The sequence below is a fragment of the Pollicipes pollicipes genome, unplaced genomic scaffold (genome assembly GCF_011947565.3).
Source record: "Pollicipes pollicipes isolate AB1234 unplaced genomic scaffold, Ppol_2.1 Scaffold_4740;HRSCAF=5597_pilon_pilon_pilon, whole genome shotgun sequence".
Lineage (NCBI taxonomy): Eukaryota > Metazoa > Arthropoda > Thecostraca > Pollicipedomorpha > Pollicipedidae > Pollicipes > Pollicipes pollicipes.
Genome location: NW_023596545.1, coordinates 16,279,121 through 16,299,066, shown reverse-complemented (window position 1 = coordinate 16,299,066; position 19,946 = coordinate 16,279,121). Strand labels below are relative to the sequence as shown.

Here is a 19,946-nt window from a genome sequence, read left to right as displayed (position 1 = left end):
GGCAGCTGACAAGATTCGCTAGCCTCTTCTCAGCAAGAATGGAAAGAACCGGGTAGGTGAGATAGGCAAGACCAAACAAGCACGTTCATAGTTTGACATGCCCTGACGACAGCCGGCGACGCGGCAGTGTCGTTAAGTGCAGACGGTGACACCGTACGGAAGAGGATGGAGCGGGTGGCGGGGCGGGCATCCATCAATCGGTGCAGTATCCGGTGCCTGTCCAATCACGTCAACAAAACGCCCGGCTGCGACGTATTGGCACGATGTGGCAGGAACAAGTACGTCAACAATGACGTTTCGGAAATTTTCACTTCGCGACGGGATTAAGTACAGCTACGTTATGGATCCGGCGATTTTCTTGAAAAAACTGTTGAAAATGGTGAAACATCACCCATCGTGGTTCGTGGTTTGTTAGACGCTTGCTAGATGCTTGCTTAACGCGCCTGGGTGACCGGCTAGATACCCTTTGCTCTGGTGGGGGTCAATGTGACCCTCTGAGATCTCAGGAACTGAGAAAGCTATAGACACAAAATTTACAGGGTGTCTTGACCTGTACGTAAGTCACCTAGGTCAAAGTTTGAGCTTCCTAGGCTATGACCTTTAGGTCAAATAAGGTCAAACAAGGTCAAATTACAGGTTGGTTTCTTAAGTGCCGCCAGAACTTAGGCAACTGTTTCTAAGCAAAAGGTCACAAGCCCGTTTGAGGTCAGTGACCTTGTTTGACCTTTTGAATGTCATGGTGATTAAAATCATACAAGACTGCTCTGAGTTTTGCATTTGAATAAGCGACAAAGATCACGCCAGGCAGTATGTTCCTAAAACGAAATGTCGATCCGGTCATCTTAGGTCAATGACCTGTTCTGACCTCTAGGAAGTCGATGGAAGATGTATAATGTGGTTTCTGCCGTCAATAAACTTGAAATGAACACCACAAACTATCCCATATGGCAAGCCCTAGAGTAATAAATCAGGTTGGTTGTGACCTTGGTCTGACCTTCATACCTGACCTCAGGTAAACGTAATTTGCTTATTCAATATTTTTGGTGACAAAGAAAGTATCTCAGAGATGTATGGCTTCGTCAAACGTTCCGTTATTGTATCAGATTGGACGTTTCCCTAGAAATTGCCTTCGCTGAAACCATGGCCTGATTTTGACCTGCCATAGGTCAGTGACCTTATAAGGTACACCCAAATTGTTTTATGTCAAACGATCCGCTATTCAATTGTTGGCGCGGATACGTCGCGCCGTTTGGAAACCATTCTGGAAAAACCTTCGGGGGTCAATTTGAACCCCCACCCCCACCCGAGCGCGTGTTAAGCCATGTTGTACTCCTATCATAAAAGATCACCTTATGTGGAGAGGTCGAGAGGACGAAATAATTTCAGGATGCAAGTTCTTAGCATCACATAGCAGTTACCATACAAGGCACAAGGAGATGAGAGTCAGAAATATATCATAAATTAAACGGATATCATATAATCTCAGTAAAGCATAGCGTTTCTGATATTCAGCTGTGCTATTTTGTGCAATGACACAAATTTTATGTGCTATAACATGTTTTATTGTGCTATAAGTCTATGTACGAAACTGTACAATCCCTGCCATTTATGACATGGAGTGGACAGCGTATTTCGTGAAATGGTTATTTGCGAAGAACACCTTTTCCAGGAGAATGCTCTACAGGAAACTGACAATCACTTCCGCACTGATGGGAAGCTTCCCTCTGTACGTTTGCATGAGGACAAGAGCCTCTAGTCTATCTACGGACATCGTTGGCCGGATAGCAGAACGAGACAGGTATACTCCCGAGAACACTCGCTCCACCTCTGCTGCTGACACGGGCAGGACTGCCAGCATCTTCAGCAGAGCAGACACGGCCAGGAAGACGTCCATGGAGCAACGCGGCAGAGATGCGATAGCTGACTCTGGTCTTCCTTCAGGCGGCGTGCTCGCCCACATACTGCGTCAGACCGTGCACTCCGCCTCGGCCTGCGTCACCGACGCTGGGCTCAGATGTGCGTACTTCGTCCAGACAGGGATGACATCTTCCCACATACTGCGCCAGACCCTGAACTCCGCCTCGGCCTGCGTCACCGACGCTGGGCTCAGATGTGCGTACTTCGTCCAGACAGGGATGACATCTTCCCACTTTGCAGCGGCGACACGGCTGGCGATCAGGAAGCTCGGCCTTATGGACTTCCGCTCACCTCTCACCGAAGCTGGCCCGGAGATTGCCCAGCAAGCGGTCCAACGCTGGGCCGCTTGCTGGATCTGGTCACCTGCTGGTCCAATGCCGGGCCACTTGCTGGATTGCTGGTCATCTGCTGGTCCAACGCTGGGCCACCTGCCGGATTGCTGGTCGCCTGCTAGTCCAACGCTGGGCCACTTGCTGGATTGCTGGTCACCTGCTGGTCTAATGCTGAACCACAAACAAGTTCACCCGATAGTAGCCTTCGACCGCATCATCCTCCAAAGCAGAAGGCATGACTTCGTCGCGCAGTATGTTTCCCCCTCTGCGAGACGCGGACAGCTTAGATCCATACCTGCGACGGTTTTCATGCCCTCTGAGAGGACCTTGGAGAGTTCCGCGTCGCCGGATCTGAGCCTCTCCAGCTCTTCCATGACTTCGCTGATAGGTTGAATGGATGGGAGCAGGTCAGCTCACCAGATCAGCACCGCTTTTTTGAAGATCTCTGCGCAGCAGCACTGGCAGACCGGACAGCTTCAGCAGGATATGAAGATTGAGCATCAGTTCCGATGTCTGCAGTCCTGCCAGATGAAAAGCAGCTCCAGAGCTTTTGTTGTTGTTCATTGGTGTTTTCGGGCGCGTCGACTGCGGTGGTCATTTTGCGCCGACAACAATGTTTTTACTTAATTAGTATGGTGTAAAAATGACTTGAAAATCAATATCTGTTAAGAACGAAAAGAGCTGTTTGGAATAAAAAAGGAAGAACTGTCACCGAGCACATCCTTAATCGTCAGGGTCGAAGCCTGCGGACCAAAGTGACGTCGTCGTTCTTCGATGAGGCACGGGCATGATACAATGACATGGTGGACAGTGAGAACGGCACCACACCGCTGGCATACGGGTCTGTCGGCTCCATGCAACAGATGGCCATGTGTGACATACGTATGCCCAAAACGCAACCTGCATAAAACCACTTCTTCCCACCGCACACTGCGAGAGCATGACGACCACAAGCCCAACTCGGTTTGTATCGCCCTGAGCTTATTGCCACCCACCTGGTCCCAACAACGCCGCAATTTGCTACTCAGGAAGGTCTTGACTGCCGGGTAGAAATCTCTGGCAGGGACAGGCAAAAATCGGGTATACGGTGCCACCGCGGCTCGCTTAGCAGCGGCAACAGCCAGCTGGTTGCCCACGATGCCGACGTGACTGGGGATCCAGCACAGGGCAACTCTCTTTCCAGCCCGATTCAACTCTGTCAGGCGTGATCAAATGTCCTGTGTAAGGGGACATGATGGATAAAAAGACTTCAGTGCAGAGAGACTGCTCAGTGAATCTGTAAAAATGGCGCGTGAAGATTCTTCACCCACCTCTATGAAACATATTGCCTTGGAGATTGCAGTTAATTCCGCTGTGAAAACTGACGAGTGGGCCAGTAACAAGAACGATCGAGTGACGGAACCGCTGATGAAAGCACAACCCACGCCATCCGAGGTTTTGGATCCGTCTGTGTAGTATGTCAGGGTGTATCATTCATAACAAGTCAGAAGCTCAAGCGCCCTGGATCTCATTATGTGTGGTGTGACGCCTTTTTCCTAATTTCCGTAAGCGAGGTGTCAATGAAGGGTGTGGTCACTTGCCAAGGAGGAGAAGCCAGGTGGCTTACTTGCTTTACGCCTCGAAGGGGAATTCCGCTCTGAGCAATAAGGCTCTCATTCCGAAATCAAAAGTTAAAGCGTGCTGCTGCGGCCCATGACGAAGGGAACTTACAGCAGACCGCAAAAAATTGCGGAATATGTCGGATGAAGTGGGAACTGCCGCATCTTCAAGGCATAACGTATGCCGAGCATTTTCCCCCCGTCAAAAGTGGTGGCTCGTGTGCCTCCGTTAAAAGGCTGACGAAAGGTGATGTGCGGAACGCCCCAATAGCAATACGAATGGCAGTATGGTGGACGGTATTAAGAACACGCTTGCTGGATTCAGACGCGCCATCATACACACAGCATGCATAATCCAGTTTGGAGCGGACGAGGGAACGATACAAAAGCATAAGCGTGGTTCTGTCTGCCCCATATGATGTGCGAGACACACACTTTAGCATGTTGAGAGATTTAAAGCAGCGATCGCGTAACATTTTAAGATGTGCGTTATATGTAAGGTGGCGGTCAAAGTGTATCCCAAGGTACCTGGCCAGGGCCTTATTTGGAATATAGCGACCATATAGACGGATGCTCAGGTTATCACATCGCTGGCGACGACAAAAATGCATCGCCACGGTCTTGTCGCCTGAAAAACGAAATCCGCCCATGTCACCCCATCTTTCAACGCGTTCCACAGCCAGCTGGAGACGCCGCTCCATCGCTGGTGCCCTTGCTGCACTGGTCCAAATAGTAAAATCGTCAACAAAAATGGCACGTCCGACCGACTGGGGAAGCACATCGCAAATATTATTTATCATAACTGCGAACAGCGCTGCACTTAACACGCCACCCTGGGGCACGCCGTTTATTTGTTCGTACCTATCAGAGAGGACGTTGCCGACCCGAACATGGAAATATCGTTTGGCTAAAAACCTTTGGAGAAAAGTACCTGTATGGCCACGTATACCATGCATAAAAAGCTTTTGAAGAATACCATGTGGCGCCATGTGGTGTCATAGCCGGCTTCAATGTCAAAGAACGCTGTCCCCACATGCGCTCTTTCTTGAAAAGACTTGCGAACCGTAGTGTCCAGAGCTAAAAGGTGATCCACCGTACTACGGTTTTTCCTGCAGGACAGTGCTTGCTGACGACAGCCTGGAGGTCGAGGGCATTTGCCCTTACTCCTCTACAGTTCCACTGTAAAAAGACCTGTAAAGGGGGCGTGTTAAAAAGGCGATTGGAGGTCACCTACCAAAACTGACACGTCCTAAAAGAATTGGCTGCGCCAGTTGCAGGAGCAGACGTTTCCGACTGAGAGCCTCAGAGGTTCATAATCGAACCTCTGAGGTTCGATTATGCGGGAACGTGCCCCACTCTGGAACGAATTCTGGGGCTCCCTCCGGCAGATGGAGACGGGGGACCGGCCGGGGCACGCTTCACACCAGCGTACCCAGTCCGGGGTGGCGGCGGGGGAGGACCCATCGGCGGGCCTCTACCGGGCGTCTGGTGGTCAGTGGGGGCCTCCACTGGCCTTCTCGGCGATGGTGTACGACTGCGATGAGTGGGCTCCTTGCTTGCACTGGACAAACGATTGGCCGCCTTAGCCCTCTCCAACTCGGCCAAGCGGGCCCGCTTGGCGTCGCGGGCGCGCCTGTCCGCCTCATGCCGTTCCATCGTTTCCGCTGCTCGTCCACACAAACTCGCCAAAGTCGCCGGAGGCGACGAGGGCAGCGGAGTGCCAGACGGCGAGGACGGCCGAGCCCGCGGACCATGGCCGCGCCTGACCACCGTCCATCCATCCTCTCCCCCGCCCGCAACCCCGACGACACCTGAGGGGCCGGCGGCACAGCGTTGGTCGAGCAGGACGCAACTGAAGGACCAGGAGGATCCGACTGGGCGGGAGTTGCCCGCCCCGCCGGCACCACAGACAAACCGAAGGATCGCAGGAGCGTGATGAGTTGGACCGCCGACATGTGATTGATGCTGGTGGACTGTAAGACAGAGGTTTTGGATTTTTCGGCATAAGATACTTTGGGGTGATTAGCCTCATACTGTTCACGCGCCTCGCGGAAGGAAATGTTCTTTGAAGTTTTGAGTAATATAATTTCCTTTTCCTTCATGAAGGCTGGACAACTTCGGTCGAAAGTTGTGTGCGGTACCTGCCCCGTATCACAGTTCACGCACCAGGGCGGCACAGAAATGCACTGCTCTCCCGAATGCTCGAAAGATGCACACTTCCCACAGACAGCTCGATTGCGGGAGTGTGGTTTTGTATGACCAAAGCGCTGGCATTGATAACATCGCATCGGATTCGGAACGAAGACTCTGACTTTGACAACGGTGTAGCCAATGCGGATACCAGACGGTAGATCAGGCCGGTTAAATGTCAGTATAATGGTGTTTGTAGGGATTTGGTCATCACCCCTCCTGGTCGTAATCCTGCTCGCTGCGGTGGCCCAAAAGATTCCCAATTCTTCGATGATTTCCTCCTCACTGACGTCACGAAGGTCATAGCAGTTTATGATGCCCTTCCAGAATTTTTTGGTATGGTGCGGTGTGACCGTGACTGGCACGCTCACGTCTCGTTTTCCACCCTCGGTTCTCGCGGCGTAAACAAATTCACTGGCTGCCAAGGCTCGAGTCGCATTGGTGCCGTTTGCGAACTCCACCTCGATCGCGCCATCTCTCAGCTTATCACAGCGGGTGACTTTTCCGAACCTGTCGCATCCGGTTCGGCGCTGAAACGGTGAAAGCGATGCTAGGATCTTCACATCACTCCGGAAGACAAGAACGCGTGGGGCAGATGGAACTGACTCCTCGCTGCGCCCGAAGTTCATCGCATTCCATGCCCCTCTCGGGGGACGGGTGTTTTTGGGGTTTGTAGTTGCCATGTCCTTAAATTGCTAATTTCGGCACCGGGGCTCCCCACCCACCTCGGAGCCCAACTGGGGGACGGCCCAACACTCCCTTGGGAGGTGGTCACCGCCAGGGTTACCCCGGTGCTATCCGGAGCGAATGACGCCTCCCACACGGCCAAGTGTAACCGGGGAGACTCCTCCCCTTCCTGACCGTGGTTCAGCGCCGCCGCCCCTTGATCCCTTAAGCCGCTGCGCGCCGCCAGGCGCCCCAAATGGAGACCCGCAAGGAGCACCCAACCGCAACGCGAGCGACAAGCCGCTAGACCCTTATGGGGGCCCACGGACTCCCCACGCCCCCGGATATCCTGTCCAAAGGGGATTTTTGGGACGCGCCGTGACTAACCCGTACGACGCGTCCCTCAGCCACCAGGATCCGATCAACCCAGGGACGCGGGCGAGGGGGCACGGGCAACCCCGATAAAACGAGGGTTAGGAGTGACGAGTGGGCCGGATGCAGGAAAGCGGGCAATGGGAAGGGAGCGGGCGGGACAAGGAGCGGGAGCTCACGTACGGCAGGGTCGCCACGCTCTGAGAGGAACAGCTTACGCTGTCCATCCGTTACCGAGCTGGGACCCGAGGGGGCGCTAGTCCCCTACACCGGCCGAAGCCGGTGCCCTGGTGGGGGCAGCTCCAGAGCTTGCCCTTTCATCTTGGTACACGTAATCTAACTCCTGGAGGGCTGAGATGGTAGGTTGCCTCCCGAAACCTCTCCATTACAGTGTGCCTCTCCACAAACCTCGTGGAACACATCCTCAGCAGCTTGTTGCTGACCAGACCCAACTTTAGTCTGCGCTACGCAAAGCACGACACCTTCGATCCGACCGTCACAAAAGTCACAGGGACTTCAGGACGCCGAAAGCGTGGCTGAAACCCCGCACTCTTGGTAATCTTCGATGTCACCAATTTGACACAGGGGGAGGCGCAGTAAAAGTAACCCGCTTCTCGGAGATCTCTTTGTATTTCTCGACACGACTTTTATCGGCTTGCTACACATAGAGGCAGCTCCAGCGTGATACTGAGCGACACACGTCTTCGAACGCGGTTTGGCTCGAAAGCTTCTTCCGCACAACTGTTTGATGTAGTCGCCGCTCATTTTCTACTCACCATCGATTTTTCGCATTACATTGGACTGTTTTCTTGTAGCTGTGTCCAGATTCTGATGCAATTTTCGTGAAAGATCTCTAGGGACGGTTTGTTTTTTTTCTTCGTGATAGCTGAATCCGTACAAACTGGCAAGCATGCGCACAAAAGCATCGACTTACTTCCGTGATATACCAAATAGAGCACATGTGGAACAATGATCATTGTTCCACATGTGCTATTATCAACCGGCGGCTTGCAGGTTACTTACGTGATCCATAACAAGAAATATTGTAATCTATATGGTCTGCCCTCAGGTTTGGTCCGTGGGGCGAGGCTAAGCCTAGCAACTCTTTGAAATTCAGCACACAAGTCCTACAGGCGAGGGCGTAGTTCCGCAAAATGAAGGGAGTGGGGGATGGAACTGACGCGACGATCCATCGAAGACGCCAACAAATCCCGGATCATGGCACAACCTGCTTCCCAAGTTTCTCGAACACAATGAAATCCAACAGTCCAAAACTTTGCTTTGCATAAAAACATGGGTGCCCTGTTGAAAAAAAACAAATCTAAAAGCGCACATGACCCACCGCTTTCTTCATGCAATCTAAACGTTGCTGGTTGGCGCATAACCTGCAGCGTTTGTCTGCAATGTGTGCCGTTCAAAATGCGTTTCAAAGTGCCTATATGCATCGACATGAGACGCTCCAGCTGTCAAACGGATACACCCAGAGGCTCCCCTGCGTGTCAAAAGAGGAGGAGGGGGGGGGGGGAGGAGAGATCACTAGCAGAACATCGATATGTTTCCGATTTTTCTTACCATGCTGCGTCCACAGCATATTGTCTAGGTCCGTAAGGTTTGGAGGTTTTTCTGTCAATTCCTCCCTGTGGCGATGCCCTCCATAGAAATCAGCATATTTTTCAATGTTCTACAGGGGTACCTCTCAAGCAGAGGGCGGCATCACGGATTTTGAGTGCGGGGGAGCATTTTCCAGGTGATTCCGAACACGTGGGGCCTCTTCACACGGGGCTTCCTGCACCGCGTCGCATATTCGGGGGGGGGGGGGGCCAAGGGTATCTGCCATCTCATCAAACAGTTACATGCATGAACATCCAAGTAAAAAAAACTGTCCACAGTTAAAAATATTGAATGGTGCCCTCTAATTTTTCGGAAAAGAATCTTGCTAACCTAACACAGGCTTCCCGTTCGAGGAGGGCTCCCAATGCAAATTGGGGCTTCCTTATCCGTAACAACAAGATGCTTACAATTCACTAATGGACCTCTTAAATCTAGCACAGGGGCGTCGCTATCCCAAAAACAGAGCATCCTGATCCGAACCGCGGCCATCCCTCTTGTCCCATAAATTGGTGCCTCCTAAGCAAAGAGGATGCCTCCTACACCATAACGAGGGGCTCCTAGTTTGTAATGGGGGCTTCCCGAGCCAGCAAAAGGATCTCCTTAACACAACATTGGGTCTCCTGATTCAGATGATTGTCCGCTTTATTCATAGTGGTGTTCTTATTACCGTGCAAATGGGTCTCGTGATGTAGCGAAGGTTCTTTTGAGCCGTGTTTATCACTTTCTAGCTCACTTATTTGGGCCGCTTTATCTAAATTTTGGTATTATGCATGTGATAACAATGATGGTAAAGGGGTATACTCTTTTTTCAGCGGGAAGGACAAAACATGCTACTGCTCCCCTGAATTGCTGCTCCCCTGCAGCTGCTCCTCACTACCTGGCGGCAGGGGAGCAGCTACTCTCTGCCCCCATGTTGAGCCGCCTCTGTCATCAGAGAAATATGAGATATACATATGGGATAAACCTATACAAATAGGAGACAGTTTCATTTTCCTTTTCATGGAAACTGGGCACCGGATTGATTAACTTTCACGGGGCATATGTGCCATCCCTCCAAATTTTCCGAGGGAGGAAGCCGCATCCCTTCCTCCCTCGTCCCCATACCCCAACACTCGGATGTCGATTACCCACCACCTATAAATCCTCCACGGCCGTCCACGGCCTCAGCTCCACAACGCACACCGCGCGCACGCGACGGCGCGTCGTCGGCGGTCTGCTGTGTCGCGCCGCTGCGCTCGTGCCCCTCCCCAGCCACGGTCACGGGTGTTTACCTGCTGTGTTTGCCCCGGGGGCATAAAGACGTCCACCAAGACGACGGTGATTGATCAAACACGGCTGCACTGCGGCCAGTAAGTGGTATGCTGTCCTAAGACGAATTTTTCGGTCAGTGCGAGTGCGATGGTCAGTGAGGGACCACTAGGCCGTTGGCGGTGTCTGGTCAGCCTCGACAACCGCTGAAGGGCGCACAGTGCAGCTGTCAGACAAGGGCTCAGGGGTAAGCCAGAGACGCATAACACGCGGTGCGTGCTTCTGCGCTGCATCTGAAACCACACTCCATTTGCAGAGATGTAGATTCAACAGTCTTAAATCCACTGAAAGATCATTGGTTGATTATTGCACTTAAAGGGCATGCTCCACTTTTGAAGATGTTGGAGCGGTATCAGATATGATTAAATAAGCTCACTTATAATTGTTGGTATACTTTTAAGTGGAAAGACTGCCCTAGACAACATGTTTTCTCTGTTTAGTAATTATGCTTCTCAATACGTCACTGTTTGAACGAATCCTGCAGAACATTGATTGGGAGCCTATTGACTATCGTTATATCTAGAAGTCGTGCTCACTAATACCAAATATGAACGACTCGACAATTATAGCTTTCTTGGCCTTGATCGCGGTGTGGCTAATGAAATGGCAGCGTTTGAATAAAGCTATTATGGTGTCATGGATGCTGGGGAACCTTGAAATAGCCTCAAATGAAAAAGTCTGCACATCTTCGCGGGTATATAGCTCAGAAAGTAGAAGGGTTCATGTCACAGGAAGGGCAGGGTTGTGAGCCGCGCCGAATGATCTTCAAGATGAATTTTTCAGTTAAAAACACCAGGCAAATGTGAAACACTCCCTTTAAGGCCATTTAAAAAGTGCAGTGCAGAACTACATAAAAATGTATTTTCGGGCCAATGCTTAAGGCTTTCAGTCAAACCACTTGAAACCAAAACAAATGTTCATAGTTGGCGGGAGAAGTATGCTGCCCAAACTTATCCATTCATCTGCCGATTATCATTCAGCCCCTCCCCCCTCAGCAATCCCCTGCAGCTGTTGTCTACATCCCAGTTGTCTATCTTGTTTCCGGTGGTCGTCACGCGCCGTCTCGGCCCGACCTTGAACACGTGCAGCGAGCTGATGGGGAACTACTTGTACTCGAGACGGGAGGATGGCACGGTGGTGTGAGTATAGACCTAACACGCCTCGTGTGATATGAGGCTTTTCACGCCCGGTTACGACACAGTATCTTCCTCTTATATGCCCTCTTCTTGGGAGCACTTGCATCAAAGTAACAATGACCGATTATCTACCTTTTATATTTTGCTGTTAGTGCTGTTAAGAATTATATATATATATATATATATATATATATATATATATATATATATATATATGTAAACGTATAGAAGGTTTTCTTTGAGGTACTGATCACAAAAAGCTCAAAGTGGTGCTTCCAGCCCATAACAGTTATCAATGGCCCTAAGGAGATCATGCCGTCGTTATGACGACGGTGGTTGTCATTACAACAACGACCACGACAACCGCAGATGTTGCGGACTCGAGAATACACTCTTGGGCTATAAAAAAAGAAGTGCAGTGCTATCACATAGCGTTACCAGTGTAATTTGGACTGGACAATGACCAAAATGTATTTCCTTTTATATCTTGAACGGACTCCAGTGGCAATACAATGACATATCATTGGACTGAAGGGTCCCGACGATTCACCATATGTTTTGGAAATACACCCAAAGGTGAGGCATTCCCCGTCATAGTGATAAGGATTGCAGGCCAAGTGGGTGTTTGATAGAAAAGTCCTTATCACCAATGTTTGGCGCGCCCAATGCCAGCGGCGCACCAAGTGAGCCGTCGCGTTGCCATTTTTCATTTGAATCGATCTCGGCATGACACCAGAACAACTCAGGTCATAGGACTTAGATAAGCTTAATCACCTACAGAATATGGTTTCTTAAAGTCAAAACCCTATAAACAGAACAAAACTTAATTCACTAGGTCTCATTTTGTGGTTGTGGACGAGCGAGGCGCTTACGTAGGCGATTTAGGCGATAGGCACTGCTCATGAGCCCGTGGCTTGTGATGGGCTATCACGTGCGCGGGTGGCCAGTGGAGTATCCGTCGCTCGGGTGGAGGTGGGGCTCAATTTAACCCTCTGAGACCTAAAAAAACTAAAAGAGCTAGGTGCAACACCTTCACAGAATCGGTTGCCCTATGTGTGAACTCATTTTTCTCGGAGGTTAATGTTTCCAGGTCGTGATCTTGGGTCAAATAAGGCCAAACATTGTCAAATTTCAAATTGGTGTTCAAGGCACCCCCAGACCTCCTCATGCAGCCGTCTTGAGCTTAGATACCTATTGTAAGCAAAGGATCACTGATTTTCACCTGAAGACAAAGACCTTTTTACGTTTACAAGGTCAAGGTCACCAAAACCTACGAGATTTCCTCCATTTTGCCATCCGCACGAGAGTCAGGAATTATGCTAGGCGGTATGCCTCTAAAATTCCTCATCTGAGTCATTTTAGCTCATTGACCCAATCTGACCTTCAAGAAGTCCATGTAGCATGTCTTTTGTCGTGTCTGTTACTAATAGATTCGAAATAAACACCAGAAACTGCCCCATGCAGTAACCTCTCAAGTAAAAAAGCTGGTCAGTTTTAACCACGACCTATACTGGACCCTAAGCCAATTAAGATTGTTTTGATGATGAATTATATTATTTTGTTGCCTAAGAAACTATCTCCGAGATCCATCGCTTTGTATAGCACTCCGCCGCCGCATGAAATCGAACGATTCCCTTACCTGGCCATCGCTGAGTAGTTGGCTGGCTAGATCGCAGACTTTGACCTGCCATAAGTCAGCGACTTTGCAAGGTACATCTAATTGTTCATGCTAAAAGATTCGCCATTTGAGTGCCTACCATGCAAAGTATGGCGCGGCTACGCTGCGGCGTTCGGAGATCATTCTGGTAGACCTTCTCTGCCAACATACCTTGTGGATTGACCCGTACGTAAACTCAATGTTGTCAAAATTTTGGGCTTCCTAGGTCATTAACTTGGGGTCAGATAAGGTCAAACAAGGTCAATCTCCAAATTGTTGTCGTAGGTGCCGTCAAGCCTCCTCATGTAACCGCCGTGAATCTCGATATCCGTTCTAAACATATCATCAGTGGGGTCCAATTAACGCCAGTGAGCTTGTTAGATCTGTTTAAGGTCCAGGTGACCAAGTATCCTTTGCCATTCGGATAAGTGTCAAGGATTACGTTAGACGGTATGATCCTAAAAAAATGTTAGCCGGGTTCATTTACGTCAGTGACCTACTCAGACCTTTCAAAAGTCCATGTAACACGTCTGCTGCGGTTCCGGTCATTAATCAATTCGAAGTGGACACCAGAAACCACCAAATAAACCAAGCCTTCACATAAATAGTTCTGACCTCAGTCTGACCTTTACCCCTGAACTTGGGTAAATGTAATTGGTTATAATTCCAAATGCAATTGGTTTCTTGCCTCGGAAACTGTCTCAGACATGAAGGAATTCGTCTAACACTGTCATTGCTTCACATTGAACAAAACCCTTCAAATGCCCTCCACAGACAGCCATGGCCTGACTTTGACCTGCCATTGGTTAAGCACCAATTCATTTATTTACTATTGAAAGGGCGCAAAAACTTTTATTTTAAGGGACACCACCATTTCTTTGCTTTCCATTCTGTCCAAAGTCTGGATCGACACCTTCGGTGAAACGGTACCACAAAACCTTCATTGCGGAATATCATAATCATCATTTAAGCAAACACTCTATTCAAGGGGCACCACAATGGGTCCCAAATTGTTTTTTCCAAGAGGCAAAATGTTCATTGGCACCGCATTGTTCGTACCTCTCCATGGGCTAAATTCGGCATCAACCCATTCGGCGACAGACACCAAAACTGTTTTGGTGCGCCACAACTTTTATTTTCAGAAGGCACCAAATCCAAACAGGTCATTTCAACGATCCGAAAACCAAAATCACCATCAACTTCTGTGCCTTCCACCCTGGCGAAATTTTAAGTCGAACCTCTTGTTGAACAGACATCCGACGCCCTGATTTCGGACATTACGACCTGAATTTTGCAGAGGAAGTCACCTCTAGCGAGACACCACGGAGGCCTCCAAGACCTTTAATTTCGAGTGGCATTAAACTCTAGAGGGTACAAAAAATGCCCGATTATTTATTTCCACCAGAAGCGAAGGGCGCCACTATCGGTGGGACAGAGCCACGTGACCTGCCTTAGGTCTTAAGGTCCCGAGGTCCCGAGAAGCCCCATAGACTCCGAAGGAACGACGATGAAAGGTCCGATTAAAGGGTTCGAAGGGCAAACCGTGGAATAAAGGGACCTCAACCAGGAGACAATACCGAACGCTGTCTTGCGCCGGGCTTGGCTCTGGGGCCCCTCCCCCAAGTCGGGGCAGGGCCGGGCCGGCAAATGTTACTACGAAAGATCGATCATTGGTCGGACCCCTGTGGTGATCCGGGGCTCACAATGCCCAACAAGAAGCCCCGTGTCGGCGATTAGCCCAAAGTCGGCCATAGTCACATTTGTCAAACAGGGACAGGAGCGGGACCTGGAATGTCGGAAGGTCTCTTGTGTTGGTCAGGACCCTCTTACCAATGACAGGAGACATGAGTGGTGATGATGCACTTCCAGCGGTCCGCAGCGGCGGTCCATATAATTATTGGGGGGAGGCAGCCCAATATTGAAGGACCATTGCCCCTTCCAAAAGAGATACAAAGTTCTGCCTCTGCTAGCAACGCCTGGGTTGAGCAGCTGCCAGTAGCCGGTCTCGCGTATGCTTGAATCTACCTAAATGTAGAGGTGGACACGGCTACGGCAAAATGGGAGAGGCATCTCTTTGTCCCTTTTTTACCAAGCGCTTAACAGGAAGCGAAAGTGGTTCGCAAAGCTTTACTCACAGCCCAAGACATTTAAAAGGACAGGCTACCGCATTAGCTGTAGAAAAACGGTGATGATGATTTGGGCTTTGGGACGCACCGACTACGTTGGTCAAATGGCAGCTGTAGAAAAACAAATACCAATCAAGGAGTATTGCTCTTTAAAAAAGTGACGATGATACCCAGCTGTGAGCAACTGCCTGAAGCATATCTATCCACTCAAGGCATTTTTTGTGTGCAAATCAAATGTCACTGGATCTAAAGAACTAAAAGATGACATTGCTGACAAAGTTTCCGAAAAGCCTCGTTTCTTTTAAAGAACACAGCACGACGATCCACGGTCGGTCCGGGTGGCAAGCGGCAAGCGACGAATCTGCCGATCGCAAGTGGGAAGCCGACACCGCCACATTGACAGAGGCCTACATTATGATATATTTTTAAAAACACAAAAACGCATTTTCATGTGGTTAGAATTAGACAAGAAACACTTAGGTGTGAGTTTCACGCTGCTTCTTGGCGTGGTTTCGTAAATATTGGCTTGGATATGTGACAGAGTGCGATCCCCAGGATTTTTTTTTACCTGGCATGGTGAGGTCCTCCATTGACCTAACAGCATCAGACGTAGCATCGATTGTGGGACTTGTTGACAGAAACCTACTGCTTTTGGATCTACCGTTCTTAGTTTTAAGACAGGCATCCACCCCCTCTTCCTCCCATCAGCCTACGTTATGAAAAAGGGCCAATCGGAGCGATGGTTAAATGAAGCGTCCCACCTTTGGGGCATGTTTCAAAAACGTCCCCCAGTGAAACCTCGGGACAACTTACGCCTAATGATTACACCGGGTAGTGCTACTACAGTATCGTCATAACATGGCAATGTTATCAATTTTATCATTTTCGAGTCCAGATTACGCTGTCAACGCCTTGTAACAGCATTACGCTTCTTCCCTGCGGTCACGAACACCGCCGCCATGACAACTACTGTGCGCACCTCTGCTGGTGCGATTAAAAAAGTTTGTGACTGGTCCAGCGAGCAAGAGTTTGTTACCGAGAAGTTGGTTGCTTGAACCTTGAACCAGTGCGTCACATAAAACATGTGATGCTCCCATTTCCAAAGCCATAGTGTGCCTCGAAAAAGGTCACTATGGTCAACGTCATAGGGGAGAAATCAGAGCCATGGTATAACGCTTCATTGAATTCGCGGGATAAAAGCTTGATGTTCGAATATATGTGTGTCTGAAACAGAGTGTTCCAAGCTTTCGTAGCAATTATTTCACACACCTTTTGACGCATTATTTATAGAGCATGCACATTAGAAAAAGTAAGGACAAATGAAATGTTTTACTCTCATTTCAGTGAGCAGGAAGTCAAATTATACTTTTCCAGCAGGATCGGCTACTTCAAATAAAAATCCTGAGTTGTTCATAAGGAATTTGGGAAAACTGGCACCTTGATAAAATTGTACGCCTCTGATGTAATCAAAAGTGAAAATATAAAAAGGTGGGATACTCCCTGTACTGCATGACCAGTGAATTTTCTTACGGGATTTTCGATAAAAGCGTTGAGGATAATACATGATTATTTAAGGCATTGTCCACGCCAGTCCTGATGCTTACATGTCATTTTGGTGAGTTACCTAACCGGTCTCCAACACGTGCCAGTTGGTCATGAAAAGGATGAATTGACGTTTGGCATGTGTAGGCAGGTAAGAATGTTCTGCGTATATTGGCCTGCTAACCTTTTGTTGGTCTTTAGCTTCCAGCCGATCTCCTTCATATTTGTTATCCAGCATGCCAACAGCCGAGGAAAGTCCTGCTTGTTTAGACGACCTATGGCTTCGGAACCGGCCGGAGTAGTTATCCAAAACTGACCATTCAAGAATCGTTTGTGAGAACTATGGGTTTGTTAACACGCTCTTTCTAAAATCCGGTGCTGCGCTCCACTGGCTAACAGCAACGGCCACATCTGCTTTGGTGTCTGTACGTCCTGCTCATCTTGTTTCATCGCCGAAAGGCATTTTGCTCTAAGGCGATCTTGAAAATCGATTAAAGTTTGGAAATTTTTTCATATAATGTCAATTTCATATCAATCAGTCAGATAAACTTAAACTATGTTTCCCTCAACAGTGACAAGTATATTTGTCTTTTGTGGTGTGTTTGGCGCGCAATACTGACTGGTGGTATCTGAATGTCAATCCAATGGCAAAACACGGCCAGCGACAGCGATAGTCGTCAGCGATTCCACATCCGTCAAATTGTGACAGCAGAATGTGCTCCAGATAGGCCCCTCGGTAGTCCAGGGTGCGCAACAGCTGAACCTGCTGCAAGTCGTCAATCAGCAGGTCGCTTGTCCACGGCATGCGCGTCATTTTCCAATAAACCATTTTCAACTTCGGGACATAAATTGAGGTGGCTGGTGAGATCCGGAAGTAGGTTAGGTCAAACTCATCAGTTCAGCCGGCCCCAACCGATTCTAGAAAGTGACTCCTGGTCGACACCTTGTATAGCTGGTGACTCCTGGTGGTACACCTGGCACCTGGTACCATGGACGCTCGTCAGATTCCTCTTCAACCAGCGTGTGCAGCACCAGAAAATCAGCGTCATGCTCGCCAGGTAAATGCCACATGCCAACGCATGACCAACTAAGTTTTCTTCAGTCATGCTCCGACGGCATTGGGAGGTTTGCGATAAGAAGCGATCCACCAATGGTCACACTCATGATGTGATATAACACACATGGTCAGTACATACGCTGACCAAATGTAGCTACAGCACATTCATCACATCCACAGGTCATACAGGACAAGTATGAAGAAGCGGCAAAGGAACGGCGTAAACTCACTCTCACTCTGATCATTCTACCTACTCACCCTTACACATCACAGGAGGCTTTGTCCTTATCCTGCACTTTGGCCGCAGCTAGAAATCATACACAATCAGGGGTGTCAACGTTTGTCGGGATCCCGTGCTTAAATGCTGGTTTGAGCCAGCCACTGCTCCTCACAGCTCCCTGATGTGGGGACTTTTTATGTGTGCAAAACAGGAGTATTGGATATATGAAATGCAGAACATTTACCTAAAGTGCCTCTGCCCTAAGTGCCTAGCTGGAAGCGGCAGCATAAATTTCATGTTATTTTTTACCACATATAGGTTACCCGCATGCCTTTGCCATTCCAACTATGTTATGAGTTGATGAGTTTGCTGTTATTGACAGTTTTTCACACGATAGCTCATAGATGGGGACAAAAATCACTGCAGTATGCGGCAGCTTTTAAGTTAAATGTGACTGGTCGCATTCATCAGTATACACAGCTTACTATACATAAACAGAAATTTCGTTCGTAGACAGTTTGTTTTCAGTATGTCTCTATTCGCCGGATTATGCAATCGGGGAGGGGCAGTGAACAGATGTAAGTCAAGTTAAGCGTGCCGCAGGCCGAATTTGGACCAAAATCCGGAAAGGAATCGGGTTTTGAAAATGGGTCAGGTCAGCCTTGCAGGCTAAGCGCCCTCCTCCAACTCATCTGAAGAAGAGAAACTCCGGCACTCGAGGTATCTGATTACTTTGTGCACTTTCAGGTGCATCATGTACCGATCGACTCAAAATGAAGTGCTTGATGGTGTGTGGTTGTTGTACCATGGATCATTTTTGCTTTATTTTGGTATGTAACCTAGCTAAGGAAGGCGTGGATTCGAAAGTTTTCGGGCGTTTCATAGCTTTTGCACAGGTTTTGTCTTTTGCGCTAGGTCGATTGACGTGTCCTCGTGATCGATCTAACACGGACCAGATCGGCACCACTGACTCGCTTGTCACCCAATAGATGGCAGGCAGCGCTTTGGGTAGTTTATCGTATGGCGTTTAAACTGCAAATTGTCTTTGCGTTAGCAAATAGTCAATACTAGCACGTCACATTTTATTGGATGTTTCTCCTTGGCACAGTTTAGAAAATTACCCGACAAATGGCTTACCACTATGATAATCATCCACGGAAGTTCTCCATTTACAGATTTATAAATTTTTCCCGTCTCATCACGGGTGCGCCATGCATAGCAAATGGTAATAGTTAACCTTGGCGAAAAAGGATTGCCTGTCTTTTCCAGGCTATGTTATCTATCCAGCATTCTTTATCGGCCTGAAAGACCATCTCCGATTATTATCCGTGTTCGCAGTGCTGGGCGCCAGTCCGAAACAACTCGACATTTCGAATTATTCTCCAAGATTAGCACCAGCCGAAAGAGGTGCAAAAATCACTGTAAGCAAATGCCTTGCTTGCACAATGGCTTTAGTCGTGGTGTTTGAAGTCTGCTGCCAGTGCTTACGAGCTTCCATATCTGAAGACTACTCGCTGACGTTAACAACACGTGCGTCATATTAGGAGTGAATTGTGTGAAACGTATTGAAAACGTTGTGGGCTTACCCGAACACCTTGACCTTTGATCAAAAATTTGAAAGGGGACAAGGTCCGGGGCGGTTAAGATATCTAATCAATGGAAGGGAGCTCTAAGAAATGAATGCTACCGATCGATATAAATAAATCAGCCACATACTGGCTGCTGACAAATAGAGGGGTCCCGCGCGGTGCAAATTGCTGACCCGGGCTTTGTCCGCTGGCTGACGCTGAGAATCCCAACCAATGTAAAACGCTGGCCTACTTTGTCTCTACTTGGGAAATGGGTCTGCACACCTATATCGAAAGGAAACCGATTGTCGGTGCTGATGGTGCCTGGCTGACATATCAGCCCTTATCGACTCAGGGGGCCCCGATCGGTGCAAAGGGCCCGCTGGATGCCATTGAAGTGCCCTCCGCCGGGTCCACAGGGGCGGGTCCCTGAATGCGAACTATGCACGGCTTTTTGGACACTTCGGACCTTCAGATCTTATTCAGGTATCCAGGTAGATATCATATCAGGCCCTTATTCGTCGGCTCCGAGGGGCTCTTCGGGCCTCTCGGAACCTAGGGGAGGAACAGGTGCCTCTTGAGCCCTTTCCCCTGCCTGTGTCACTTGGTAAGACCAGTTCCTATACAAAGAATGAGCGTTTCGTGT

General features: G+C 49.1%; 1 pseudogene; it reads left to right on the top strand.

Annotated features, from left to right (window-relative positions):
* Positions 1-19,946, top strand: part of LOC119097990 (transient receptor potential cation channel subfamily V member 5-like) — a 38,768-nt pseudogene that overhangs the window by 18,213 nt on the left and 609 nt on the right.